Source organism: Dama dama, chromosome 12 (assembly GCF_033118175.1).
Source record: "Dama dama isolate Ldn47 chromosome 12, ASM3311817v1, whole genome shotgun sequence".
NCBI lineage: Eukaryota > Metazoa > Chordata > Mammalia > Artiodactyla > Cervidae > Dama > Dama dama.
Window position 1 is genome coordinate 87,021,394 of NC_083692.1, and position 16,708 is coordinate 87,038,101.

At 38.4% G+C, this 16,708-nt stretch overlaps 1 long non-coding RNA gene across 3 annotated transcripts in view; it reads left to right on the plus strand.

The window, feature by feature from the left end:
• LOC133067438 (uncharacterized) overlaps positions 1-16,708 on the plus strand; it is a 59,719-nt gene that overhangs the window by 8,520 nt on the left and 34,491 nt on the right. The window lies entirely within an intron of this gene.

Below are 16,708 nucleotides of genomic sequence, written 5' to 3' on the forward strand. Positions count from 1 at the left end.
TCCATCTGGGCTTCTCAGGTAGCGCAGTGGTAAGGAATCCACCTGTCAATGCAGGGGATAAAAGAGATTCGGGTTCGACCCCCTGGGTCAGGAAAATTCCTCTGGAGAAGAGAATGGCAACCCACTCCAGAAGTTCTTGCCTGGAGAATTCCAAGGACAGAAGAGCCTGCTAGGCTACAGTCCATGGGGTTGCAAAGAGTCGGACATTACTGACAACTGAGCATGCATTCAAGTTTCTACTTACTGTTTCATTGAAACAACATTCCAGATCAGGGTTTCACTTTCCTCAAGTTCAAACTGAAGAAACCAAGTGTCCAAAGTTAGAGGTTACAATAAGCTGCTCCAGTCACAGGGCAGGCAGGCAGTAGAGCTGGGACTCGAACCTTACATTGAGAGGATTCAAAACCTCATGTTTGACTTCAATTAAAAAGAATCATCTGATGCTAGACTCAGATGTAAAAGTTACTAACACACTTTAGACGTTATACAATTAGTAAGTAAACAGGAAATAGCATTATAGACCCAAAATATGGCCTATCTATGCCCAGGAGTCTATCTGACTCAAAAGGAAATTTGAGAGCACACATTATGATCCTTAGAAAAAAAAAAAAAGAATTATTTTTCATAATGGAATCACTTGCAAAATTTGTTGTTAAACAACTATTTTTATGCATATCACAGTACTTTTGAAATATCTTTAAAATTGAAAGGCATGCAATAAGGCGTTTGCCTACCATTCGCAAAGATCCCAACTCTAAGCAAGTTATCAAGCTCTAACACTTGGATTTTATTAGAGGAACCCAGGTAGAGAGTATGTAGGAATTCTTTGGACTGCTTTTACAACTTTTCTGTAAATCTAAAATTTTACTCACATTAAAAAAAGTTTGGTTTTTACAAACTTAGTTTTTAATGGAGAGAGCATCTGGCCATAGTTTGGACAGGTATGAATAATGCTGCTGCTGTGAGTCATAGGCACATTTAGTCCAAGCTAGCACTTCAGTGAACCACAACTGTAGTTCAGCTCTTTCTTTTTATTCCTTCTTGCTTTTTCTAATAAAGCAAGATGTTAAAACAAACTACATGCTCTATTAATTATATGAAGGTGAACTTGAGTCATATTTGTTACTGAAGATGATTAATAATTACCAGTTCTGCACACATTTCTGGTGCATTTCAGTAAATAAACGGGGTACATTGTTGGGTAGTAATTGATTAATTAGCACATTCATCCTACACAGCTCAGTGGTCTAAGGATGCTGAGTTTGAGATATTGCTCATAATTATTACAGGAAACAGATCTGTTCCATTTCTCAGTTTATTCTTCTGTATGCTGAGATTTTTTTTCTAATTCGAATGTTTAATGGTTCAAAACCTTATAAGTTTTATTCAGATAAATCAATTCATGAAAAATTGCTAGTCATAATCTCAGAATCTTGTTTTTGTGTGAACTAGGGTGAAAACTTTTACAAGGCTAATTTTAACATTAGATCTTGCTGTTAAACTGGATCAAATACTGTAAATATAGGGCACTTTCCCACTATGCAGGAAATGCTCATTGAGCACCTATGCGCAACAGGGGCACTGGAATCTCATTTGCTTCCCAACCATATCAAATAAGCTCAGGACTGCAAGTGTCATCGGGTTGGCACTTCGCAGCACTGAGCAAATATACAGAGTAATCTTCAGAGAAGTGTAACAGCATGTGTTGGTCACCGTTGTAGCTATAGAGCAATTTGGGTTTTTTTTTTCCTAATTTGTTGACCCAGCATGTAGTTGAGAGAGCTTTGGACAGGGAGTCAGGAGACCTGGGTTCTACTTTACCTGTATTCTTTCTTAAAGAAGCTTTGTGACTCTGGGCACATCATTACTCCCTTCTCTAAGCATGGAGCACTCATCTGTAAAATGAAGGCTTCAACCAGGGGTGATGACGTAAAGTGAGGAGCCCAGGCTGCAGAGATAGATAGACCTAGGTTCGAATCTGGACTCCCTATTACTGTTCTTTTTTATGATTTTAGGGAAATTATGTAACTTTTCTGAGTTTCTGCTCTGTTTGCTAGAGTTTATTGTAAGGACCAAATGGTGTATGAAAATAGATTGTGAACTATAAAGCACTGTGTGAATATAAGGCATTGTTAATATTACTTATAACTATCTTAACTGGTTGAGAGTAACATGATGTGTGTTGGAAGGATGTGCTGAAATGCCCATGTGCTTGATGGTGTAACAATAGAGAATTAGTAACATCCTTAAGCCATTATTAGAATGGCATTGGGTAAGAATTTTTGGTGACTCCGATGAATCTGCTTGCAATGTAGGAGACCTAGGTTTGACCCCTGGGTTGGGAAGATCCCCTGGAGAAGGAAATGGCAACCCACTCCAGTATTCTTGCTTGGAGAATCCCATGGGCAGGGGTGCCTGGTGTGCTACAGTCCGTGCACTCACAAAGAGTTGGACATGACTGAGCGACTAACACACACTAAGAATTTCTGATGTGCCATCATAATTTATTGCTAAGTGAAAAACACAGTCTGCAGTATAGTATGTCTGAAATAACCTATTTTAAAAATTATATACAAAGATAAAAGACTGTATAATAGGAACTCGATGCTGTGCAGTGCTCAGTCGTGTCTGAGTCTTTGCGACCGCAAGGACTGTAGCCCACCAGGCTCCTCTGTCCGTGGAGATTCTCCAGGCAAGAATACCGGAGTGGGTTGCCATGCCCTCCTCCAGGGTATCTTCCTAACCCAGGGATGGAACCCAGGTCTCCCGCATTGCAGGCGGATTCTTTACCAACTGGAGCCGCCAGGAAAGCCCAGGAATACTGGAGTGGTGGCCTGTCCCTTCTCCAGGGGATCTTCCTGACCCACGAATCGAACCAAGGTCTCCTACATTGCAGGCAGGTTCTGTACCAGCTGAGCTACCAGGGAAGCCCTATGAGCTCAATATGTACATGAGAAAAGACTAAGTTGTGTACATATCAATGGGCTTCCCATACAATACATACAATAAAAGAGTGCCTGCCATGCAGGAGATCCGAGTTCAGTCCCTGGGTTGGGAAAACCCCCTGGAGAAGGGGTTGGCGACCCATTCCAGCATTCTTGCCTGGATAATTCCATGGACAGAGAAGCCTGGCGGGCAGCAGTACATGAGGTTGCAGAGAGTTGGACACAACCAAGCGAACGAACACTTTCACTTTTCATGTATATATCAATATATATAAATTGAACAACTCTTTCTACTGATAGCTACTAGGAGCTGGCCTGTATCTTTATACTTATAGTCCTTTGGGTGAGACAGATAATTTAAAAATAGGCAAATCTTTTATTAAATACCATGTATTGTTCTTTGAAAAAAATAAAGGAGAGTAAGGTGATAGAGAGTATGGGAGTGCTAATTAGGAAGGGTGGTCAGGGAGGTCTCCTCTGGTCTAGGGACAGATAAACAGAGACTGAATGCAGTGAGTGAGACCCCAGAAATTTCTGGGAGAGGAGAGTGTCAGGCAGTCGAAATGGGAAAAACAGCAGCCCAGGCAGGAGTAACAGCACATGCACACCAAATCTTTAACAGTCACTAATCTCCAGGTGGTGAAATAATTGTTGATTTTTAAATTTCTTCCCTGTTCTTTTCTGTTTTTAAAAAGGTGTCCTGTGTTTGTGTTTTTTACTTGCTTTTTGAAGAAGCTATGTGATCTTATTTGATTGTTTTATCCTGAGTATATGTTTCTGTAATTAGAAAAATTAAAATATAGGTATATTGAAAGACAAATCTTACAAAAAATGCTCATAGGTAGTTTTTTTTTTTTTTTTTTATTAGTTGGAGGCTAATTACTTCACAACATTTCAGTGGGTTTTGTCATACATTGATATGAATCAGCCATAGATTTACACGTATTCCCCATCCCGATCCCCCCTCCCACCTCCCTCTCCACCCGATTCTTCTGGGTCTTCCCAGTGCACCAGGCCGGAGCACTTGTCTCATGCATCCCACCTGGGCTGGTGATCTGTTTCACCATAGATAATATACATGCTGTTCTTTCAAAACATCCCACCCTCACCTTCTCCCACAGAGTTCAAAAGTCTGTTCTGTATTTCTGTGTCTCTTTTTCTGTTTTGCATATAGAGTTATCGTTACCATCTTTCTAAATTCCATATATATGTGTTAGTATGCTGTAATGTTCTTTATCTTTCTGGCTTACTTCACTCTGTATAAGGGGCTCCAGTTTCATCCATCTCATTAGGACTGATTCAAATGAATTCTTTTTAACGGCTGAGTAATATTCCATGGTGTATATGTACCACAGCTTCCTTATCCATTCATCTGCTGATGGGCATCTAGGTTGCTTCCATGTCCTGGCTATTATAAACAGTGCTGCGATGAACATTGGGGTGCACATGTCTCTTTCAGATCTGGTTTCCTCAGTGTGTATGCCCAGAAGTGGGATTGCTGGGTCATATGGCAGTTCTACTTCCAGTTTTTTAAAAAATCTCCACACTGTTTTCCATAGCGGCTGTACTAGTTTGCATTCCCACCAACAGTGTAAGAGGGTTCCCTTTTCTCCACACCCTCTCCAGCATTTATTGCTTGTAGACTTTTGGATAGCAGCCATCCTGACTGGCGTGTAATGGTACCTCATTGTGGTTTTGATTTGCATTTCTCTAATAATGAGTGATGTTGAGCATCTTTTCATGTGTTTGTTAGCCATCTGTATGTCTTCTTTGGAGAAATGTCTGTTTAGTTCTTTGGCCCATTTTTTGATTGGGGCATTTATTTTTCTGGAATTGAGCTGCAGGAGTTGCTTGTATATTTTTGAGATTAATCCTTTGTCTGTTTCTTCATTTGCTATTATTTTCTCCCAATCTGAGGGCTGTCTTTTCACCTTACTTATAGTTTCCTTTGTAGTGCAAAAGCTTTTAAGTTTCATTAGGTCCCATTTGTTTAGTTTTGCTTTTATTTCCAATATTCTGGGAGGTGGGTCATAGAGGATCTTGCTGTGATTTATGTCGGAGACTGTTTTGCCTATGTTCTCCTCTAGGAGTTTTATAGTTTCTGATCTTCCATTTAGATCTTTAATCCATTTTGAGTTTATTTTTGTGTATGGTGTTAGAAAGTGTTCTAGTTTCATTCTTTTACAAGTGGTTGACCAGTTTTCCCAGCACCGCTTGTTAAAGAGGTTGTCTTTTTTCCATTGTATATCCTTGCCTCCTTTGTCAAAGATAAGGTGTCCATAGGTTCGTGGATTTATCTCTGGGCTTTCTGTTCTGTTCCATTGATCTATATTTCTGTCTTTGTGCCAGTACCATACTGTCTTGATGACTGTGGCTTTGTAGTAGAGTCTGAAGTCAGGCAGGTTGATTCCTCCAGTTCCATTCTTCTTTCTCAAGATTACTTTGGCTATTCGAGGTTTTTTGTATTTCCATACAAATTGTGAAATTATTTGTTCTAGTTCTGTGAAAAATATCGTTGGTAGCTTGATAGGGATTGCATTGACTCTATAGACATCTTTGGGTAGAATAGCCATTTTGACAATGTTGATTCTTCCAATCCATGAACACGGTATGTTTCTCCATCTGTTTGTGTCCTCTTTGATTTCTGTCATCAGTGTTTTATAGTTTTCTATGTATAGGTCTTTTGTTTCTTTAGGTAGATATACTCCTAAGTATTTTATTCTTTTTGTTGCAATGGTGAATGGTATTGTTTCCTTAATTTCTCTTTCTGTTTTTTCATTGTTAGTATATAGGAATGCAAGGGATTTCTGTGTGTTAATTTTATATCCTGCAACTTTACTATATTCATTGATTAGCTCTAGTAATTTTCTGGTAGAGTCTTTAGGGTTTTCTATGTAGAGGATCATGTCATCTGCAAACAGTGAGAGTTTCACTTCTTCTTTTCCTATCTGGATTCCTTTTACTTCTTTTTCTGCTCTGATTGCTGTGGCCAGAACTTCCAACACTATGTTGAATAGTAGTGGTGAGAGTGGGCACCCTTGTCTTGTTCCTGATTTCAGGGGAAATGCCTTCAATTTTTCACCATTGAGGGTGATGCTTGCTGTGGGTTTGTCATATATAGCTTTTATTATGTTGAGGTATGTTCCTTCTATTCCTGCTTTCTGGAGAGTTTTAATCATAAATGAGTGTTGAATTTTGTCAAAGGCTTTCTCTGCATCTATTGAGATAATCATATGGTTTTTATCTTTCAATTTGTTAATGTGGTGTATTACATTGATTGATTTGCGGATATTGAAGAATCCTTGCATTCCTGGGATAAAGCCCACTTGGTCATGGTGTATGATTTTTTTAATATGTTGTTGGATTCTGTTTGCTAGAATTTTGTTAAGGATTTTTGCATCTATGTTCATCAGTGATATTGGCCTGTAGTTTTCTTTTTTTGTGGCATCTTTGTCTGGTTTTGGAATTAGGGTGATGGTGGCCTCATAGAATGAGTTTGGAAGCTTACCTTCATCTGCAATTTTCTGGAAGAGTTTGAGTAAGATAGGTGTTAGCTCTTCTCTAAATTTTTGGTAGAATTCAGCTGTGAAGCCATCTGGTCCCGGGCTTTTGTTTGCTGGAAGATTTTTGATTACAGTTTCGATTTCCTTGCTTGTGATGGGTCTGTTAAGATCTTCTATTTCTTCCTGGTTCAGTTTTGGAAAGTTATACTTTTCTAAGAATTTGTCCATTTCATCCAAGTTGTCCATTTTATCGGCATAGAGCTGCTGGTAGTAGTCTCTTATGATCCTTTGTATTTCACTGTTGTCTGTTGTGATCTCTCCATTTTCATTTCTAGTTTTGTTAATTTGGTTCTTCTCTCTTTGTTTCTTAATGAGTCTTGCTAATGGTTTGTCAATTTTGTTTATTTTTTCAAAAAACCAGCTTTTAGCTTTGTTGATTTTTGCTATGGTCTCTTTAGTTTCTTTTGCATTTATTTCTGCCCTGATTTTTAAGATTTCTTTCCTTCTGCTAACCCTGGGGTCCTTCATTTCTTCCTTCTCTAATTGCTTTAGGTGTAGAGTTAGGTTATTTATTTGGTTTTTTTCTTGTTTCTTGATGTAAGCCTGTAATGCTATGAACCTTCCCCTTAGCACTGCTTTTACAGTGTCCCATAGGTTTTGGGTTGTTGTGTTTTCATTTTCATTCATTTCTATACATATTTTGATTTCTTTCATAGGTAGTTTTAAAAGCTTACTTCATCTATAAATTTTGGTTTTCATGGTTTTAATGCCAAGAATCTATGATTTGGTAGTGAGAATGAAGGAAGCAAGGGGATTTCTGTCCTGGCAATGAAGTTTAAGGAAGTGTTTTAGCCATAACAATTAGTGTGGACTTTATAGAGGGATAAAGAATCGTCCTACTTTCAGCTCCCTATTGAGGCCTCCCTACCGGGATGTCAGAAAACTTCTGAGAAAGGCAGTGCATGCCTGCTTATGGATGTGGCACAGGAAATAGTGCATTTTAGGAAATCTTTTAAAATATGGTATCAAAGCTGCCCATTTATGCAGCCTAGGGAGGACATCTGCTTTGTAGCAAAATGGTACAAAATACATCTTCCACCTCTCTTCAAGTCAAGATACAAGTTAAAGAAAAGTTCAGAGATAGAACTCTAGTTATTTGTCTCGCTGTTGCAAAAATGAAAGTGAAAGTGTTAGTTGCTCAGTTGTGTCTGACTCTTTGCAATTCCGTGGACTGTAGCATGCTGGGCTCCTCTGTTCATGGGATTTCCCAGGCCAGAATACTAGAGAGGGCTGCCATTCCTTTCTCTAGGGGATCATCCTGATTCAGGAGTTGACCCTGGGTCTCCTGCATTGCGGGCAGATTCTTTACCATCTGAGCCACCAGTGATGCAAAGTAGATATGTAAAGAAGGTATGCTCTGGTTTATACCATTTAAAGCTTTTACTCACATTTCTATCCCACCTATCTGCACCAAGATCTGATACAGGAGGTACTCATTACATCAGTTTAGATAAAAATGTTTTCAGAATAAAATGTTTTCATTACTTTAGGTAATTTGCAATATCTAAGAGCTTAGTGCAAGAAAGTGTTGTTGTTGTTCAGTCAATCAGTCGTGTCTGACTCTTTGAGACCCTATGGACTGCAGCATGCCAGGTTTCCCTGTCCTTCACCAGCTCCCAGAGCTTGCTCAAACTCATGTCCATTGAATCAGTGATGCCATCCAACCATTTTGTCCTCTGTTGTCCCCTTTTCCTCCTTTCTTCAGTCTTTCCCAGCATCAGGGTCTTTTCCAGTGAGTTGGCTCTTCACATCAAATGGCCAAAGTATTGGAGCTTCAGCTTCAGCTTTAGCTTCAGTCCTTCCAATGAATATTCAGGGTTGATTTCCTTTAGGATTGACTGGTTTGATCTCCTGCAGTCCCAGGGACTCTCAAGAGTCTTCTTCAACACCACAGTTTGAAAAGCATCAATTCTTTGGTACTCACCTTTCTTTATGGTCCAACTCTCACTCATCTCTCTCTCATTCATACATGACTACTGGAAAAACCATAGCTTTAACTTTGTAGGCAAAGTAATGTCTCTGCTTCTTAATACACTGTCTAGCTTCATCATGGCTTTTCTTCCAAGGAGCAGGCATCTTTTAATTTCATGCCTGCAGTCACCGTCCACATCCTAAGAAAATAAAGTCTGTCAGTGTTTCCATTGTTTCCCCATCTATTTGCCATTAAGTGATAGGACCGAATGCCATGATCTTCATTTTTTGAATGTTGAGTTTTAAGCCAGCTTTTTCACTCTCCTTTTTCACATTCATCAAGAGGCTCTTTAGTTCCTCTTCGCTTTCTGCTATAAGGGTGGTATCATCTGCATATCTGAGGTTATTGATACTTCTCCCGGCAATTCCAGCTTGAGCTTCATCCAGCCCAGCATTTTGTATGATGTACTCTGCATGTAAGTTAAATAAGCAGGGTGAAAATATGCAGCCTTGATGTACTCCTTTCCCAATTTGGAACCAGTCTGTTGTTCCATGTCCTGTTCTAACTGTTGTTTTTTGACCTGAATACAGGTTTCTAGGAGGCAGGTAAGGTGGTCTGGTATTCCCATCTCTTGAAGAATTTTCCAGTCTGTTGTGATCCACACAGTCAAAGGCTTTAGTACAGTCAATGAAGCAGAAGTAGATGTTTCTCTGGAATTCTCTAGCTTTTTCTATGATCCAGTGGATGTTGGCAATTTGATCTCTGGTTCCTCTGCCTTTTCTTTTTTTTTAATTTTTATTTTTTATTTATTTTTTTTCATTTATTTTTATTAGTTGGAGGCTAATTACTTTACAATATTGTAGTGGGTTTTGTCATACATTGACATGAATCAGCCATGGAGTTACATGTATTCCCCATCCCGATCCCCTCTCCCACCTCCCTCTGCCTTTTCTAAATCCAGCTTGTAATCTAGAAATTCTTGGTTCACGTACTGTTGATGTCTAGCTTGAAGGATTTTGAGCATTACCTTGCTAGCATGTGAAAAGAGTGCAATTGTGTGGTAGTTTGAACATTCTTTGGCATTGCCCTTTTTGGGGATTGCAATGAAAACTCACCTTTTCCATTCCTGTGGCCTCTGCAAGTTTTCCAAATTTGCTGGCATACTGAGTGCAGCACTTTAATAGCATCATCTTTTAGGATTTGAAATAGCTCAGCTGGAATTCCATCACCTCCACTAGTTTTGTTTATAGTGATGCTTCCTAAGGCCCACTTAACTTCACACACCAAGAAGTCTGACTCTAGGTAAGTGATCACACCATCATAGTTATTTGGTTCATTAAGATCTCTTTTTGTATAGTTCTTCTGTGTATTCTTGCCATCTTTCTTAACATCTTCTGCTTCTGTTAAGTCCATACCGTTTCTGTCCTTTATTATGCCCATCTTTCCATGAAACGTTCCCTTGGTATCTCTAACTTTCTTGAAGAGATCTCTGGTCTTTCCCATTCTATTGTTTTTCTCTATTTCTTGCATTGATCACTAAGGAAGGTTTTCTTATATCTCCTTGCTATTCTTTGGAACTCTGCATTCAGATAGGTGTATCTTTCCCTTTTTCCTTTGCCTTTCACTTCTCTTATTTTCTCAGCTATTTAATGTAAGCCCTCCTCAGACAACCATTTTGACTTTTTGCATTTTTTTTCCTTGGGGATGGTTTTCCCCCCAAATGAAAGACATTATCCTGGTCTAAAGCACATATTTGGCTTGCTACAATTTTTAGTCAAAAAATTCCTTCCAAGAGAAAATCATTAGCATTTCAGTGAACCATTTTAAATTATAAAATATTTTGTAATCATTTAATGTCACATCACTTGGAATTCTCTGGCGGTGCGGTGGTTAAGAATTCACCTACCAATGCAGGAGGCACAGGTCTGATCCTTGGCCTGGGAAGATTCTACATGCTGCTGAGCAGCTAAGCAACTATGCCACTACAACTGAGCCTGTGCTCCGAAGCTTGTGGCCAAAACAAGAGAAGCCACTGCAATGAGAAGCCTGCGCACTGTAAGGAAGACCCAGTGCAGCCTAAAATAAATAAATAAAAATTAAAATAAAATCACATCTCTTTTGAATAGTTGATGAGGGAATTAAGAGGCTGTACTAAGTCGCAAAATAGTTTTCATCCATTATTTCCAGTAGATGGAAGAGAAAGTTGGAAGAAAAAATCACCTCCTTGTGTGATACATAAAATGTACTCCTCTTGATAGGTTAATGATGGTGGCATAGAATCACAGAACATTGGAACTAGGAGGAAGTTTAGATATCAATTATACTTTCTTATCTTACATGCCAGAAACCAAGAACTAGACAGGAGAAATTACTTGTCCATTAAAGAAAGAAACGGAACTAATATCCATTAAGACATTTAAATCTACAGCAGATGGTTTATATATATATATATATATATACCCCATGTTCTGTATTGTGCTAAGTCACTTCAATTGTGTCTGACTCTTTGTGACCTATGGACCGTGCCTTCCAGGCTTCTTTGTCCATGGGATTCTCTAGGAAAGAATACTGGAGTTGGTTGCTGTGTCCTCCTCCAGGGAATCTTCCTGACCCAGGGATCAAACCCGAGTCTCCTATGTTTCCTGCATTGGCAGGTGGGATCTTTACCACTGGCATCACCTGGGAAGCTCATATATATTCCATACCCATTTAGAATAACTACAAATGCCTCCTAATCACTATCTGTTCCTCCAAACATTTGCAGGCGCAGGTGCCAGAAGAATTTGTCCTTTTATGCATCTCTGTTTACATGAGTAGGTATCACAGAAAAGTCATGGCTTGGATTTTTGAATACTCAGACTAAGGGTATTGAGCTTAGAATACCCTACCATGGTGCTAGGGAACAAAGCTATCTGGTGACAGCTTTGTGAACTTGGAGCTGTGAGCTGGTTATGGTATCCCCAGGTCATGTCCCTAAGTTCATTATCACTCAGGATTGTAGAACTTATGGTGAAGAAACTCATATTTTGCTTTCCCAACCTCCCCCAAATTAGATTGTGTCATTTGTTCCATTAATTAAAAAACAGGTTCATTATAAGAAAATACAGAAAGAAAACCCCCCACCATTAAGAAGTAAGCACTGTTAACATTTGGGGGGTTATCCTTAAAGTATTTTGTGTGTGTGTGTGTGTGTGTGTGTGTGTGTGTGTGTGTGTATACAAATATGCACACATTTTTTAAAAGTCATAATTTGGAGTCACAGTTTTCAGGCTGTATTAAAATATGCATTTTTAGTTTGTAATAAATATTTCATTTTCTTCTAATGTAGTGTATTCTCCTAGTACATGATTTTTTAAAAACAGCTTTTTGAGGTATAACTGACATTCAAACACTGCATGTACTAAAGGAGTACAACTTGATAAGTTTCGACATCTAGGAAGTGATTTTCAATATAGTGAAGCCCCAGAAGTTTCCTTCTGCCCCTTAGTAATCCTCCCTTCTCCTGCTATCCCACTTACCACCCCAAGCACTATTATTGATCTGCTTTTTGACACTGTAGCTTGTATTTTCTAGAATACTTTGTAAATGGATATGTACTTTTTTAATTAAATTTTTTCATTCAGCAAAATTATAGTGAGATTCATCCATGTCTTTAAGTTTCTCCACAGTTCACTCCTTCTCATTGCTAAGTAGTATTTTACTGTAGGATATTGCACAATTTGTTTGTCTGTCCACTTGTTGATAGATGTTTGGGTTGTTTCCAGTTTGGGGCTATTACAAATAAAGCTGCTGTGAACATTCATGTATAAGTCTTTGTATATGCTTCCTTTTCTCTTGGGTAAATAACTAGGAGTGGAATGGCTGGATCATATATTAAGCGTAGGAACACAATTTTTTAAATGACTGAACAGAGGTCCTTTATTTAACCATAATTTTTAAGAATATTGTTGAACATTTAGAACTTTATGATTTTTCACTGCTGTTGAAAATGACATATAACTTTTTGACTTAGGAATATGGATATAGATATTCAACTTGAGAACAAAAAACACCCAAGATAATGAGTAGAAAGGCATTGTGAAGAAAACCTGGAGATAAAGAATATGTTGTTAGAAAATTCTGAGTTTTTTAATGACTGCAAAAGAAGTATTTTGTGTCCTCTGCTGGGAACTAAGGGCTTCCCAGGTGGCGCCAGTGGTAAAGAATCTGCCCTGCCAATGCAGAAGACAGAAGATACTTGGGTTCAGTCCCTGGGTTGGGAAGACCCTCTGCAAGAGGGCATAGCCACCCACTCCAGTATTCTTGCCTGGAGAATCCCATGGACAGAGGAGCCTGATAGGCTAGAGTCCATGGGTCCCAAAGAGTTGGACACGACTGAGGCAATTTAACACACAGGCACATTGGGAAGCAAAGTGGCATGAATTTTTAAATGAATCAAAATTTGAATTTAAATTTGAAGTTTATTTTGCTGTTTTGTTGTCAAGTTTATGGAACCATGATTTTATCATAAGATTCCTTATGAGGCAACTGCAGTAAACTTAGGTGTGGCCTTTTGTTTCTGGGAGCTATAATTAGCCATCTGGTATACTTTTTAACATTTTGTTAAATAAAAAAAATCTTAAAATGTAGCATTTTACTCACTTCTCTTTCTCTCCATATATGTATAATCACACATACATGATATGTATGATGATAAATGTGGAAAATGTGGAAGTGAGACAAAATATTTACAGAATGGAAAAGGAATGCTTAGGGGGAAACCACCATCATAAAACCCCCAAACCAAAACACACTTATGCATAGATGCCAAAGCTCTATTTTTCCGTGTTATGTTTTAGGGTTTTCGTGTAACAAAACAAAAGTTGTTTTTACCAACAGATTTTTAAGCAGCAGTGACATGCTTATTATTTACTGTTTTGGTATCTTTCCCTCATTTACATAAATACCCCAGAAACCAGCAGTTTAAAACTAATAAATGCAAGGGCCCTCCATCAAGTGCAATAAAGTTTCATAACCATGAGTTAGACTGTTAGAGTGAAAAATAAACCTATATATGTGGTTATGAAAGGGCTTTCTTGGGAAGTGCATAATCACATTTCAAAGTTAGAACTTCAATTTGGAGTTGCAATGTAATAGTGATACTTAAACATTTATGCAGGATGCTTCATCTTTACAACACTTTCCCAACATTGGTCAATTAATCTCTACTGCTTCCCTAAGGAGCAGGTCATTTTTCTAGTTAGAAAGTTGAGAAAAGTATGGCCAGTTTAGAGAAAGGCAGGGCTGGGGAGACAGGTTTCTAGTCCTTATTATTCTGTGACTCTTTGGGATGTAACTCTTAGTAGAATGCATCAGTATTCTGTTCCACAGAATTAGCAAAAAACAAAGACGGAAATAGTAGCTCAATCTGTCTCAGGCTTTCAGACACAGCCCTTACCCTTGTAAGGCACACTTTTTGGAAAGAATGGGATACAGAAGAGCCACAGCACATTCATTTCCTCTGCATTTACCACCAATTGGACCAAACTTCTTTCAGTGAGAAAGGTGAAGTTAAATGCTTCCTCCCTCCCTGCAACTTCTACCCTCACATTATCTTGGCAACTTAATTTCTAGTTTTCCAAATAAGATTTACTATGATTAACACATTTAAAGAGTTGAACAAATGTGTTCTGCACATTAAAGCCAGAGGAACAGTAAAACAAAACTAATGAACATTTACATTTTTGGAAGTATAATTAATGTATGCTTGAGAAATTCTTAAAGATAAATGTTTAAATGTTAAAATACTTATTACCTTCCCCACAGGGACAGTCTTAGGAATTAATGAGATAACAAATGTAAAGTGCTTTGAGCTCTTTAGAAGAAAGGTGGCAGATGCATAAAAATGATTATTAATTGTTAAAAGCTACAAGATGATAACTAACATATTACTTAGGATAAAATACATCTTTTTATACTTGAAAAATAGGATGCTTGTGATTCTTGGAATGCTTCCCAAACTCCTCCCAGGTTACTCTATATCCTCTTGGAAGTCTTTTCCCATTTCTTAACACCCATCTTTCCAGTGAAACTCTGGGGCATGATTTCCTATATTCCAGATTCTCCCACACACCTATCATCAGTCCTCCATCTTACAGATCCATCCCCATAGAATTCTACTGACTGATGCTACTTTCTCTTCTGATTTATTTGATCATGTAGTTGTGATGCTTCACAATGCTGTCAGTTGCCCAAGTTTATGTTATGAGCAAGAAACGTGTAAGTTAAACTATCTTTCTATGCTTTAAGCAACACAAAAGAGTAAGTCCCTTACGCAATCTGGGACAAGTGAAACTGAACTTTCTACTTTATTTCAGTTCAGTTCAGTTGCTCAGTTGTGTCTGACTCTCTGCAACCCCATGGACTGCAGCATGCCAGGCTTCCCTGTCCTTCACCAACTCCCAGAGCTTGCTCAAACTCATGTCCATCGAGTCGGTGCTGCCATTCAACCATCTCATCTTCTGTCTTCCCCTTCTCCTCCAGCCTTCAATCTTTTCTACCATCAGGGGCTTTTCCAAGAGTCAGTTCTTCACATCAGGTGGCCAAAGTATTGAAGCTTCAGCTTCAGCATCAGTCCTTCCAATGAATATTCAGGACTGATTTCTACTTTATAAAACATGCTATTAATAGAATTTGTGTTGCATGTGTGCTAAGTATCTTCAGTCTTGTCTGACTCTTTGCGACCCTATGAACTGTAACCCTCCAGGCTCCTCTGTCCATGGGATTCTCCAGACAAGAATACTGGAGTGAGTTGCCATGCTCTTCTCTAGGGTATCGTCCCAACCGGCATCTCTTGTGTCTCCTGCATTGGCAGACAGTTCTTTACCACTAGCTCCAAATGGGAAGCCCAGAATTTGTGGTAAATGAGTTTAAATCTCAAATTTCATTCAGCCTGAGACACGGGGTGAGATACCTTCACTAAATCTCTGTTTTCTCATATGTAAAATGAAGACAGTAGTATTATTTCTCCATATGGTGTTGTTGGAAAGATATAATTAAAAAATTTATATGAAACTTCTAGTACAGTACATATCTAGCCAACAATGGGTTCAATAGAAGGTAAATGTAAGTGGATAGTGAAAAGTAGTTAAGCAGAAAGCACAATTTGCCACTGAACATCATTTATTTAGTTTCTTGAAAATCAGTATAAAATAGGTAATATATAAAAGGAGATAATTATCATCATCCAGTAATGTGCTCCTAAATGTTTAGTTGAGTTTGCTTCTCAAACCATCACAAACATTCAATATTAAACGATGGGTCATTTCTCTCACAAAGATAGCTCTATGGTTAAATGTATGCTTTTCCCCAAAACTTCCTGAAAATGGCAGTCATTTTCAAAAAATCCTCTTATTGACAGAGATTTCAGTTTCTCATTTAGAATAGTAAAAACTCAGTAATTTATATTGATTAATTTTATGTTTAGGACACATTGTACACATATACATGATTTTTTTTTTCAAACTTAGTTTACCAATAGCACAGTATCTTTGCTATTCATATATGCTAAAAGATAATGGACTATGCTTCTTTTCAAATGTTCTGTAATTAACACATTTCACTAATTTAATCTGGTCCTCTGGCTTCTTTCAGGTAATTACTTGAAGTGATTGTTTTATTATACCAATTTTTCTCCTTTGATTTTGAAGCCGTAGCTTTTTAGGTAGAGACCCTGACTCTCAATCACTTTCCAGTGAGACCTTAATCTGAATATAAGGCCCGAATTTGGAAACAGGCATTCTGTGGTGTCTGTTAATGATAGAGGCAAGAAGGAAAGTGCATTGTTTGAGAAACTGATTATGTGGGTTAAAAAAAAAAAAGGTACGGGAGAGTGAACTCATTTTACTCTTGCCAGCAGCTTGAGGCTCAAGAGTGCTAATCAGAATTCACATATAAAAACTTCCCTGATAGATTTTAACAGTTTTGTACTGTTAAGAGGGGGATCTCACTATGTGAAAGATCCACTGCTGTGCTGAACAAAACAGAGACAGTTTTCTTTTAAAGTCCAGAGCAGATGAGAGCCATAAGGAGACAGAGGGTTTCATTTACTCTCAGGACACGATTGTGCCAGTGAACTAATGAGTCTCTTGGACCTTATGTTGCTCTGGCTTCAATCGAGGCGAGACTCTAATGGGCATGTAGTACTTCCTATCCGTCAAGTGTCTGGACAATGGGCCCCTCATATGGATTAGAGCGATCTGGCAAGAAAAAGAGGTCATCCTTGTACCTAGCACAAGCAGGAAACCTGG